Raw genomic sequence first — 14,171 nt, 5'->3', positions numbered from 1 at the left:
AAAAAAACAAAAAAACGTAGTTGACGTCATTTACCGTTTATGGCGGTATACATCGTGATTTTATTAATCGTGATTAAACGTTTTTGGCAGTCAAAGAGTTAAGATCGTTTGGAGTAGGGGTCACCAACCTCTATGAAAGCAAGAGGTACTTCTTGGGTACTGATTAACGCAAAGTGAAAAAAAATTCTGGAAAAAAAAAAGAAGCTTTAATTATATGCTACTAATCTAGAGAAGCTATTTTATTTTATTTTATTTATTTTTTTAACGCTCAAATCGTCTTTTTTCCTTACCCAAGCATTACGTGGAAGACATGTAGGGAAACACTTTTTCCTCATAAACCTCAAGTGCATTCTTCCAACTTTTCTTCAACTTCTTTTCAAAGTGTCCCTTATACTAATAGACATTCATAAGGGATGTTGAAAAGGTTATTACGTTGTCAAAGAACGTTTCCGAGGAACACGCGCAAAGCCAAGACAAATATTCTTCCCTTCCCCGGCTACAGCAGGTGAAAGTGTGAGCAGGGGAGAGGCTAACCTTGATACTGACCCAGGTCATTTGGCCTGATATATGATGCAGCATCACAAGCGCACACTGCACATTTATTAGACTATGTGTAATGATAAAAAGATAGGGGGGGGGGGGGGGATAGATGATGGTAGCACGGGGGCCCACACACACGCCAACGAGGCCCCTACTTGCAGTCTCCTGGTGGTCGTGTCATAAAGCAGGCAAGAGACGATGCCTCCCAGGAATACAAATGTCGCCTTTAAGTCAGGAGCGTGTGGCCGGCGATGTGCCACTGTACTGAAAAGGGGGGGGGGGGAGATTCTGCTCCACAGACGATTCATCTTTGTCATCATCTTAGCATTGTGGAGAAGTAATTTAGATGGTAAATACAGTTTGTGTTCCATATATCATCTGGTTGGTGCGATGGCATGCCAGATTTAGGCGGAACATTTCGGGGCGAAGCTAGATTTATGCTAAATAAATGGCTGGAAGTGTCACTGGTGGGTTTTTTTTTTTGTATATCTGAATTTCATCACCTGTGGAAAAAGGTTGAACTTGTGGGATGAAATTTCGGATTTTTAAGTCGAGGCAGGAATGTGTAATAATATCCAATGGATGAGACTGATGCATTCGTCTTCAATGTATCTGGCAACTATTTAACAAAATTTGACTGACCGTATTTAACTCATTCAATGCCAATGACGACTATAGACGTCAAAAATCCAAGCAAACAGCCAGTGCAAATTTTGACAAGAAATTTGAATGTTGTTTTAGTTATTCATTGTTTTGATTCATAGTTATTAATCCTCATTGTTATTAATAACAACGATGGAAACAATTTCATTTCTAAGTGCTACCATCGTGCATAGTGATTGGTCTTGGTTTTACTGAGACCACAAACTGGGTCTCGACCTCCAGAAGTCAATTGCTCCTTATTTTTGTCAACTAAAGTTGGATTAAAACTCAAATACAATTAGGTGACTAAGTTATGACTAAGGCTTTAATTAAATTTAGTCAGAAGACTATAACTAAAACTAAATTTCTTTTTTTTTTTAATTAAAATTTTAATATAAAATTTTCTCTCTTTTTTTTTTTTTTTTCAAAATTAACACTGGCCGTTTGCTTGGATTTTTGACGTCTATAGTTGTCATTGGCAGTGAATGAGTTAAAAAAAAATTAATCCATCATATCAGTTACCTCATAACTCTTCTACTAATCAATAGGGGTGTGGTAATTTGCAAAATTTTGCTGAGCCGTCGTTTGTCAGCGGCCCTGGCCACCATTCCTTCATCGGCAGTCCGTCATAAAACTATAATCATCAGTCAGTGATTTCATTTTAACCGCGATTCTGTAATCATTTTGTCGCCACTATTTTAGGACCAACAGACAGATGTTGCCATGTCGTCAGTCGGATCGAGATATTCCATTGGTGCGTGACCCTTAGTTAGTTAGTTAGTGATGATTACACCAACGGACGAAACCCCGCCTCTGTCAGTGTTTAATCTCTCTTTTTTTTTTTTTTTTAAGTTTCTCATCATTCATCAACAAAATGGGTGATTTCGTGCTATCATTTGGGATTGCGACATCTATCACGACAGTCTTCTGATGTTTATACATCAGGTTGGTTGACAATCACCAGTTTGCCAGTCTGGATCTGGAAGTCCAACAGGATCTTGGTCTGGTTGTTCTCAACCACCTTCAGAGGTTTCCACCATCTTGATTTGGGGACCTCAAGCCCATATTTGGTACAAATGTTCCTGTCGTATACGATTCCTGCCACCTGGTTGCGCCGTTCCATGTATGCCTTGCCTGTTAGCATCTTACATCCTGCTGTGATAGGCTGCACCGTTTCTGAAGGTTCTTTGAACAGACTGTGCCTGGGGTCCTGATCTGTTCTTGTGCCTGCGTGCTGTCTTTCAGTCTAACCGTTTCCATGTCAGCCCATGAAAGGGCTTGTCTTTCTATGAAAGTCCATCTGGCTCCTTCTCCTTCCTGGGCGTCTTCAATTAAACAAATTGCAAACTTTCCAATAACACTTAATGAAAAAGAAACATTTTTTTTGCCATGTTGAGACTTTAAGTGCTGCTCCAAACCAACATTTGAATAGGGATGTCACAATAAGGGCAATATCGTGATATCGTGATATTAAAACTGCCACAATATCGTCGTCGTCATGTTGACAATATTTAAAAGTAACATCATATCTGTTAAAAAAATCAGGTTGATTTCCATTTGTGCAGTTCAAGCACCCTCTAGTGGCTAATTTATTAGTGCAATTTAATTTTCATGAGGGATGTTTTGGCCTTCTATGTTTAAAATCTGTTCGTTGTCAATGAAGGGGAACCTAATTTGCTTGTTAAGTGATCAAAGTGTGATCAAAGTGTCTCAATATTGTTATTAGCGATTGTAGGTGGTTTATATGCATTGCTGTCATGTACAAAAGCACAATATTGTGCTTTTTTTCCACTATGAGCTCTCTTTTTTTTTTTTTTTTTTTTACAATATTGTCATCTTTTTTAAATATCGCCACAATATCTTGATAATATCGTATCGTGATGTTTGCATATCGTTACATCTCTACATTTGAGCAAGGTCCAAATAAAACTGTGACCTGGCATACTTAATCCAGTGTCTCCTGAGGTCCTCCAATTAGTAGCCTTTAAACCACAAGATATATTTTGTTATCCTAACACACCAAAACAAATTTTGAAGCGCCGCTTTCATTTAATCCATTTGTTCTTCCGCTTATCGCCCTGCCTATAACCAATATTTGGAAAACTAAACCTCCATTGGTCCACCGTGCGTGAATCATCCCGTACAGTCTCTCAAGACATTTTTATGTCATTTTTGCCTACACAGAATGCAACTTGGAGGATTTTTCTACACCCCCCCCCCATCTGGCTTTCCTCACATCTGACTATTCTGGAGCCTTCCCAAATCTAAAAGCTTGCCTTAACGCCAGGAATTACCAAGCGGTCCCACTACTCCCTTGACTGCAATGCATGAGATATACTAGCTTGATATCTGTGTTTGAAAACATCTTTTACAACTCCCAGGAAGACTGTAGCGTAACAGCTTCACTCCACTGGCCCGGTGACAGAAGTGATGCTGAACGCATGTTTATATATTCACAAGTCAATGGAGTGCGTCGTGAGCTACGCCGCATCCGTGCAGTAAAGCACACCGATTGTCCCCACCGCGTGCATAACAAATGCAAAACAATTTCCGACGTGGTATTCGTATGACGTGCGGAGCTAATGGAAAAGATATAGAACGCAGCTCCTCGCAGAGTGATGGAATTTTAAATTGTATTCTACACATGAATGCCTCCCAGGGTGAGCGGCGCTCCAAAAGAAACCCGCTTCATGGTAAACAATGAAGTTTGCAGTGTTTTGCCAGTTAGGGGGGATGAGAGAAAATGGAAGCTTTCTTTGTCTCTCTGGACTTGCTCTCACACTCAGGTCATTTCTCACGAAAAAAAAAAAAAGACTCCCAAAGAGGGTGATGTCATCCGTAGAAGTTACACACACTGACCTTACATCCTTGTACGGAAGCCATGCGCACCGACTGCAGCTGCGGATAATTGACAAGTAGAGCAGCTTTGAAATGCTGATTTAGCACAACCTGCCACAACCTCCCCCTACCATCCCCAGACTGTTGGATCTGCATGTGGAGGAGGGAGGGTTTGACATGGGATGTTTGGGGGGATCCGTAAAAAAGGCAGAGCTTAGGGATCATGCGGGAAGCAAGGCCGCTTTCCGCAGAGAGTCTTATGTAAAAAGAAAAAGACGAGGGGTTGTGGGTGCAGCATTCATTAGCCGTCGCTGCTTCATTAAAACACGATTTCTGGTTATTACTTCCTGGGAAGCAGCGAGTGGATTTTGCCGTTTGCCTCGGCTGTTGCTATCTGTAGTGCCCCGTTACGGTCAGGAGATAAGAGTAAGATTGGGATCGCGTTTGGAATTAAAACTTAAAGACTCGTTCATTCTTAACTCATTTGCTCCCAATAACATGTAAATACGTTTTGTTTTTATGTTTTAGGTGTCCCAAAGACGTATTTATACGTTTTTTTGATTTGTTTTTATGCTAGAGCATAGAGAAGGCTTTGATGCAGCCTCTTAACTGCTGCTAATTGCTGGAAAACGGAAACAGATAGAAACATACTTTTTTTTTTTCCTGATGAAAGAAGAGACTTTAATCTTTCTTTTGGTTTCCAGCCAATCACAAGCTGTTTCAATAGTTTGCAATTATTGCAATGTAACAACAATAACAACGACGACGACAGCATCCATCCATCGATTTTCTGAACCGCTTGTTCTTCACAAGGCTCGCCGGGGGTGCTGGAGCCTATCTCAGCTATAGTAGGCGGGGTACAGCCTTAACTGGTTGCCAGCCAATCACAGAACAACAACAGCAAAGAATACAAAAAAAATGAGGACAGATGTTTTTCCCAAAGGCTATTAACTCATTTGCTCCCAATAACGTGTAAATTCTTTTTTTTAAATGTTCTAAGTGTCCCAAAGACGTATTTATATGTTTTTTTTTGTTTTTTTTTAATGCTAGAGCATACAGAAGGCTTTGATGCAGCCTCTCAACTGCAAAGAACGGTTGCAGAAATGGTAGTTATTACACAAACGGCCAGCAGGTGGCAGCAGAGCAAAGGAGATCAACCAGGGCCATCCGGGAAAAAAAAAAAGCTAAATTACTTAACTGATGAAACTTAGCTCTCTTCTAATGCTAATTGCTGCAAAACGAAAACAGATAGAAACATACTTTTTTTCTCCTGATGAAAGAAGAGACTTTAATCTTTCTTTTGGTAGGTTCGATGTTTTTATAGAAATAGAACACAATATTCTGTGGGCCTTGCAAAATCAGTCAAAATCCAGTAAAACAGCCGGGAGCGAACGGGATTGCTTCTGTGAAAATGGTCTGGGAGTGAATGAGTTAAATGGCGTACCAGAACGTGCCAGCTTATGTTAACATCATTTACAAAATTGTGTTCACATTTCTAAGTGGACACTACAAAATGTTACCGCAGACGTTTTTGCAGCACTTCCAAGACTCCGGTAACGATCTCATTAAGAAGCAGTAATAGTGATATATTTAATAGCCGGCGCAGGAATTGAACTTGAGGGACTTGAGATTCTGCTATTGTCTCCTGTTACCATTAACAACGACAAGGTCAGTGCACCGGAGGTCATTTGTCTCCCCCTACCTGATGAGAAATATTGACCAAGATGCAGCACCGAAGCCGCTAAATGCCAACTTTTTCACTTTGACATATATTTGCCGCACTACACTGAGTGTGGATTAAAAGAGTTGATGCGTCCGAGAGAGCTATCACTCAGGAAGAAGGATCGAGAAGTGCCGAGGGGTTACGCAGGGGCCGTTTGGGCTGAAGCTTTTTTTTTTTTCTTTTCTTTACGGGTAGATGGTCAATAGCAACAGACTGGAAACTGATAGGTCGAGGCGACCGGGACAAAAGTGATGGGCCGCCCCCGTCCGATGTCACCCGGGGATCGGTCAAATGCATCTCTCGGGAATGGAGAGACCTTCCGGCATAACTCAGCCCTTTGACCTTTCACCCTCTCGACGAGGCATTTTGCTGTTGATGGATGACTTTTCTCGTGATTTAGTCTCGTGATTTACAGAGATGAGCTACAAATGTTTACTTTTGGCTTCGGCTTACTTGCGCGCTTACTTGTGCTTTTATTCCCACTACGTTCACGGGTAGATATTCTTGCTTTTGGAGCAACATAATTCAGAGTTACTGATGTGCTGTGTATCATAGTGGTACGGAAGTGTGGAACTGCCATTGTGGAGTAAACATTTGTTGACTAGCAAAATCATTTGAACGTATTTCCAAGTACGTTTGAACGTATTTTCATGTATGTCCATCTATCCATCCATTTTCTTGACCGCTTATTCCTCACAAGGGTCGGGGGGGGGGTTGCTGGAGCCTATCTCAGCTAGCTTTGGGCAGTCGGCGGGGTACACCCTGGACTGGTTGCCAGCCAATCGCAGTTTTCTTGAATGTTGGAACGTATTTCCAGGTAACGTTGGAACGTATTTCCAAGACGTTGGAAGGTATTTCGACGTACGTTCGAATGCATTTGCAAGTGCATAAGATGTAGTTCCAGGTATGTAGGTTTGAACGTATTTGCAAGTACGGTCAAACGTACTTGTAGGCCATTGACTTTTATGTGCATACCCTGTGGCAAGAAAAAAAAAAAAAAAAAAAAAAGTACGTAGCCTACAAGTACATTCAAAGGTATTTGCAAATATGTTTGAACAAGTTAACCAGTCATTAATGCTCACTCCACATTGGCAATTGCTCTGTTTTTAACTAATTCGCTCCCAATAACGTGTAAATACGTTTTTTTAAATGTTTTAAGTGTCCCAAAGACGTATTTATACGTTTTTTTTTTTGTTGTTTTTTTTATCCTAGAGCATACAGAAGGCTTTGATGCAGCCTCTCAACTGCAAAGAAAGGTTGCAGAAATGGTAGTTATTACACAAACGGCCAGCAGGTGGCAGCAGAGCAAAGGAGATCAATCAGGGCGATCTAGAAAAAAAAAGCTAAATTACTTACAATTTTAAATAGATTTGTGAAAACTGATTAAACTTAGCTCTCTTCTAATGCTAATTGCTGCAAAACGGAAACAGCTAGAAACAATTTTTTTTTCCTGATGAAAGAAGAGACTTTAATCTTTCTTTTGAAAGGTTCCATGCTTTCATAGCAATTGAACACAATATTCTGTGGGCCTTGCAAAATCAGTCAAAATTCAGTAAAACAGCCGGGAGCAAACGGAATTGCTTCTGTGAAAATGGCTGGGAGTAAATGAGTTAATGGCAGAGATGTTAAATGACCTGTCCCGAGACAAGAGCTGTATCATCGCCAAAATGTTGAAGAAACTCCCACAATGATATCGGTTACACCCTCAAGCTTGTTTTATTCTCTGACAAGGAGATATTGTTCAATAATTCCACCCCAACCCTTAACATTTTTAATGCCTTACCCCTGACCTGAAAGCAAATCCTTTATTCTCCGTGCGTCACAGCGCAAATTAGAACCACAACCCATAAAATAATTTAAGGCCAATTTTTCTTGCACAGTCTGACAGACTCTGGGATTGGGCCAGAATTGTTCGCGATGTATTGTTATTATATAAGTAGTCAAAATATTACATGCTCAAGAGTCATTGTATTATCAATGGTGTGTTTATTTTGGCCTACGATATAGTAGAAAGTAGGGATGGGCGAGTACCGATACCAGGTATCGGTATCGGGCCGATACCAGCCTTTTTTCAAGTACTCGAGTACTCGTGACGAGTAAAAGCGACCGATGGCAGAGGGGGAAGACGTGAAGTGAGTCCTCCTTGCCTGTAAGTGGCGCTAGCTTGCAGCAGTTTTTCACCAAAACTTCACCGGTTTGGAAATACTTCAAAATTGTGAATCTTAAACTAAAAGAGCATTTTTGTGTTTTATTTTGAGCGTTAAGACTATTGAAGAGTGACTGCGCTGTTTTTTTTTGTGTAAAAATTAAAGGAAATATATTTGTTTAAAAATATCTTGTAGTGATTTTTTTTTACTTGTCAAAATGTACTACTGGTATCGGCAGTTGGTATCGGTATCGGTGAGTACTGAGGGTCTGAGTATCGGTATCGGTCTGAAAAAATTTTGTAGTATCGAACATCCCTAATTATTATTAAGACGTATTTCTACATTTTAAACCACAAATGATATACAACTAACTGCAATCGGGATTTTGGCCTGTTTTACTGCCGCTTCCCCTCTCTTTTTGTTTCGAGGCGTGCCTTGAGATTTTGCTGTCAAATATGAGCCTCGGCTCAATAAAAATCGGGAAACACTGGTCTAAGGCGTAGTCCACATTTCAGCCAACGTGATCATGACAATATATTTTCACTTTGTCATGTGTCAAGAAGACAAATGACTTTTTATTTTTTATTTTATTTTTTTACGTTTCACTAACAACCCGTTGTTAATCTTGTTTGTCCATTAATAATGTTAATATGTTACTTTAAAAGGTCTGTCAAGTTCATAAATCAGATTGTGGTCAACCTGAAGTGGATCTTGTACATTATGCATGTAAATAATTCCGATTTGGCAGGTGTGATGTTGACATTATGTCGTATTTTCTGCATCCTAATCAGCACCTTGAAGCAATTGGTGCAAATTCACTATGTGGTCGAATCTACCTGATGAGTCATTGCCGTTCCCTCATTGACTTCCTGGCAACGCTGCACTTCCCTTTTTCGACTGATGATGTTTCTTGTTAATGCAGTGCAGGAACTGTCCGCATTGTCTTACACTACCAGCGCCGTGACACGCTTGAATGATGTTTACTCTTTTGCTTGCAGCAGCATGCAGTCTAGACAAAATGAGAGTTTGTTATTCAAAGCGAATCAGGCAAAAAAAAAAAAAAGCACTGGCGCGGCTTCTCCAAGCAGTCAACGCGAGCGTCTCATCTGTTGCTAAGACGTTTGGAAAGCACTTCACTTGTTTGACTTATGGCTGAGCTCTTCTTTGTGCTACACTTGTCATCCAGCTACCCGTCTACATAAGCTGCTCTATAAGGGGGGGAAAAAAAACTAGTGAAAGTTGTCAAGCAGCGGACGAACTGCAAAATGGAATGTGGGCAGCCTGAAAACGGACAGAGTCGGACTTTAACGCTATTATTTTGACTTTTCTTCACGCTGCCTGCTCTTTAGCCCGACCTTGAAATCCTGTCAGAGTGGCTATTCATACAGGTAATCCGTGGTGTGCACAGGCAGAGTGGAAAATTACAGACAAGTGCAAGTGTTCAAGTCGACCAATGTGTTACATAATCACCTGGCGGGCTAGAACAGTGCAAGAGGCTCCCATGCAAGCATGCATACGGCGTGACCCAGAAATATCAGTGGCGGCTTTACGACACACCGCTTACAGTACGGCTGGTGGCGTCTTTCCAACACGCCGAGAATGACAAACATCTTAATGGCAAGAACACAAGACAGAAGTGCATTTGGATGATAGTTTTCATAGCTGTCAATCAGCAGAAAGGGAGCAGCTGCTTTGCAAAGTGGATACACGATGTCCAAAAAGCAGGAGTATTGAGAGGGAAAGACTAACTTGTTATTCACTCATTTGCTCCCAATAACGTGTAAATACGTTTTTTTTTATATGTTGTAAGTGTCCCAAAGACGTATTTATGCGTTTTTTTTATTTTATTTTATTTTTTTATGCTAGAGCATACAGAAGGCTTTGAAATAAAACTAAAACGAAGATGCTTTTTAAAAAAAGAAAACTAACTGAAACTACATTTTATGTTTACAAAATTAAAATAAAACTATAATTATAGCAAAAATGTCCTTCGGTTTAGTCTTTGGTAATTAATTTAATGCATGAACCTTTTAAGTAGATTTATTTTGATATAATCCGGAATAATGACGTCACGCCCATGGTGTTTTTTTTTAAATGTTGCGCACGAGTGATACAAATTAAAAAAAAACAAAAAAAACTAAAACTAATACTGAACCTAACTAAACTAAAACTAAGCATTTATTAAATAACTAAAACAGAACCACCCTTAAAACTAACTAAATTTAAAAAAACAAAACTCAAAACAAAATAAAAACTAAAATGAAAAATTGCAAAACTATAATAACCCTTCTGCCATATGACAAACAAATTGGTTTATATACTGTAGCATTTTTCTAAAGATGCAAAAGCACAAATAAATTATTTGTACAATTTTTAGGACTAAACACAATTTCTCTTCATAACATTATGTGGCCCTTGCGTCCTTCGGATTTTCTGGATGTGGCCCTCAAATGAAAAAGTTTGGACACCGCTGGTGTATGCTGTTTGTTGTGGAAGAAAAAAATATGGGATGGGCAAGACTTTTTAATTAAAGATGAAGACGCCTAAACGCAGATGTTACGTTCACAAGCAAATATTTGGACAAGAGCTTGTTGCACGTGCTATCAAAGCAACCTTTCGGAAAAGATGCCCTTTTTCCATCAGCAACAATTAACAGGGACACAGACAGAAAGACAACCCCCCCCCCCCCCCCCCCCCCGTTGCTCCAAGCAGCCACAGGCTCAACAACCGCAATAACTGTGTATTTTTTATTTCCTGAATAGAAGAAATTATCCCGAATAGCTTGCAGCCACGTTGAATTCATTTAAAACTCACACACACAAAAACATCAGCGAATCACTTCCGCAACCTTTCCCTCCCCATCCAGCTGTGCTGTTCGTGTTTACCACTTGCAGTTGTTTGGGATGACACGGCGCAAACAAAAGGTTTCTGTTACCAGTGGCGGAAAAGGAAAGAAAGAGGAAAAAAAAAAGAATAATTAGACAGATCAGAGAAAGAGTTTCCTTCGCCAGAGGTCCCGCGGCTGATAAATGATCGGCTTGCCTGCGACGCATGTTAAGTGAGTATCAGTGTAATTACCCAGACTGCTGCATCATATGATCGTGCGGAATGTCACCGTCTTTTTTTTTTTTTCCTCTTCATCCCTCATCACCCTCCCCCTAAAATATTTTCCTTCCTTGTCAGACGTTCTACAGACATGGAGTGAAGGTCACTTGACCGGAAGAAAAAGGTTAAGGGAGGGGCCGGGGCCAATGACGGACTCATCAGGACATCACAGCTGACTTGTGAATTTAATTAAGACCGAGAGTGACATTTCCTCTCCCGGCAGCCCGTGAGGTTGTGATTATCAATTATATGAAAGAATATGAACTTCACGTTAAGGTAGTCGTTCTTAACCTGGGATCGATAGAACCCGAAGGGGTTCGATGAGTCCGTCTCAGGGGCTTGGCGGAGGTCAAGATTCTTGATCACGCACCCTGCTTGGCTGTCATTGGTCATTTGACTTGTGGTTACTTTATTATTGTCATCTCGTCATACTGTTAAGACAAAAACCAAAAAAAAAAAAGGAAGCGGTCAGACAAATACGTACAAATTAGGGGTGTTAAAAAATATATTGCGATACTACAGCACGCAATTCTCGAATCGATTCAATAGGCAGCCGAATCGATTTTTTTAATGTCCATTTTTGATGGAAAAATATTCGACAAAACGTCTAACTTTCACACCTTAAGCATGGAAGACTGTTATATTAACTCATTTACTCCCAATAACGTATAAATACGTTTTTTAATGCTCTAAGTGTCCCAAAGACGTATTTATACGTTTTTTGTTTTTTTTGTTTTTTTTAATGCTAGAGCATACAGAAGACTTTGATGCAGCCTCTCAACTGCAATGAAAAAAAAGCTAAATTACTGACAATTTTAAATAGATTTGCGAAAACTGATGAAACTTAGCTCTCTTCTAATGCTAATTGCTGCAAAACTGAAACAGATAGAAACATATCTTTTTTTTTCCTGATGAAAGAAGAGACTTTAATCTTTTATAGCAATAGAACACAATATTCTGTGGGCCTTGCAAAATCAGGCAAAATCCAGTAAAACAGCCAGGAACGGGACTGCTTCTGTGAAAATGGCGGCGAGTGAATGAGGTAATGGAACATTAAGCCTTAATATTTTATTTCAATGCTGTTTGAACATGAAAAAGGTTACAACCTGTTTGTTAAATACAGTGGCTCACAGTTATAACACTGAAGTTTCAGATCAATACATAAAAAATACATTTTCACGGTATTTTCTAAATTTGAGTAAATAAAAAATCGCAACAGTCGACTTGTAAATTCATTAATTGGTATCGAATCAAATCGTGACCTATGAATCGTGATACGGATCGAATCGTCGGGTACTAGGCAATTCACACCCCTACGTACAATATGAATAACAGAACGTATGGTGTTCCACAGGGCTCAGTTCCGGGGCCACTGTTGTTTTCTTTGTATCTACTGCTACGTTGACGACTTTCACTTTTTTAAACACGTTTTTTAGGTAACTTTCTTGCAACCTTCTTCTACTTCATATTTTTCTTATTTACGACGACGAGCTCAAGTTTTAGAAACGCACCAGATATCGTCATTTAAACATCAAAAGAATTTGCAACAGCGTCCGACCTCCTTCCTTTCAAATGAGAGGCGCTCGCGCCACGACAAGATCTGCGCTCGCCTTGCACGTTATTCCGAGCTGATGAGGAACACCGAGCAATAAAAGGAGCCCGTTCTGAGTGAAGGTTTGTTTGCTACGTTTCTGTGGGCGACACGGAGGAGATCAAGGGAGCCCGAGAACCGACCGGGCAGGCCTGAAGCCGTCTCGTTCTCCAAGGACTCCTCACTTTAATCACAACGCAGTCAAGTAAAGTGATCGTCAACTCCGAATGCCTTTGGTGTCTGCCGTTTCTCTCTCTTCTGCATCTTCATCTCCTCCTCCCCGTATAATGCTTTCGCTTTCGTTCGTCGAGGTGTTGGTAGATTTTGTTGTCGATTCCGACTCGCAGTCGAGAAGTTTTTCCACCGCTCAGCGAAGGAATGCTTGTCGCAGTCTCTCTAATTGAGGCCCAGACTTGTCCCCGTTCACCAAGCCGCCGGAGGCCGGCTGTCATAAAAAAAGTAGTGCTGAGAGCCGTCATTACTGTATAGGAAAACATATGGTGTCACGTATCTGTAGACTTTACTGTCCAGTCACAAAGATGAAGGAATAAATAGAGACTGGGGACATGGAAGCAAATATTATGAGAAGTCCTGGAGGGAGCCTCAAACAAGCTTGTGCTTTTACAGCAGTCTCTTGTCTCCTTTCCGTTTTATTGACTTTCAAAAATGTGTGCGAGGACACATTTTGAAGGTGCTGCCACTTTAGAGCAAAAAGACAATTGTTAACTTTAAATAGCATTGTACCTAAAAAATAAAAACCAGCAGCGTCTTTGAAGTTAATTGCCTTCAATTAATGCAAAAATAGCTCACTGGTGATTGGACACTGTGTCTTGCTAAAAAACAAATGAAAGCAGAGGAAGAATATCAACATTTATTTACTCATAAACTTAACATGGCACGTGTCTCGATGTACAAATTTTCCTATATTTTGTTTAAAAAAACGAAATAGAATGTGTTACATGAAAAAAATGCTGTTTTATATTTCCCCAAATATTTCAAATAAGCACATTTTAGAGCTGTCATTTTAATACTTTGATATTTTTGCTCATGCTCATATCAACTCATTTGCTCCCAATAACGTGTAAATACGTTTTAATGTAAGTGTCCCAAAGACGTATATATACGTTTTTTTGTTGTTGTATGCTAGAGCATACAGAAGGCTTTGATGCAGCCTCTTAGCTGCAAAGAACAGTTGCAGAAATGGTAGTTATTACACAAACGGCCAGCAGGTGGCAGCAGAACAAAGGAGATCAGCCAGGGCCATGTCGAAAAAAAGCTCAATTACTTACAATTTTAAATAGATTTGTGAAAACTGATGAACCTTAGCTCTCTTTTAATGCTAATTGTGCAAAACGGAAGCAGATAGAAACATGTTTTTTTTCCTGATGAAAGAAGAGACTTTAATCTTTCTTTTGATAGGTTCCATGCTTTTATAGCAATTGAACACAATATTCTGTGGGTCTTGCAAAATCAGTCAAAATTCAGTAAAACAGCCGGGAGCGAACAGGATTGCTTCTGTGAAACTGGCTGGGAGTGAATGAGTTAATAAATTTTCCCGGTGTGTCTGTGAAAACCGCTCCTTGCT

General features: G+C 40.0%; 1 long non-coding RNA gene across 3 annotated transcripts in view; it reads right to left on the bottom strand.

Annotated features, from left to right (window-relative positions):
* LOC144009231 (uncharacterized) overlaps positions 1-14,171 on the bottom strand; it is a 231,410-nt gene that overhangs the window by 31,467 nt on the left and 185,772 nt on the right. Inside the window, exon 7 of one of the 3 annotated variants that reach the window (XR_013280865.1) lies at positions 11,273-11,426. The exons of the other annotated variants lie outside the window; for them this stretch is intronic. This is a non-coding gene — a long non-coding RNA (uncharacterized LOC144009231). Of the gene's footprint in view, positions 1-11,272; positions 11,427-14,171 lie in introns of those variants that run through there. 3 annotated transcript variants of the gene reach the window in all.

Source organism: Festucalex cinctus, chromosome 20, assembly GCF_051991245.1.
Source record: "Festucalex cinctus isolate MCC-2025b chromosome 20, RoL_Fcin_1.0, whole genome shotgun sequence".
Lineage (NCBI taxonomy): Eukaryota > Metazoa > Chordata > Actinopteri > Syngnathiformes > Syngnathidae > Festucalex > Festucalex cinctus.
Note: the sequence above shows the minus strand (reverse complement) of the source record. Positions and strands in the feature narration are given on the sequence as shown.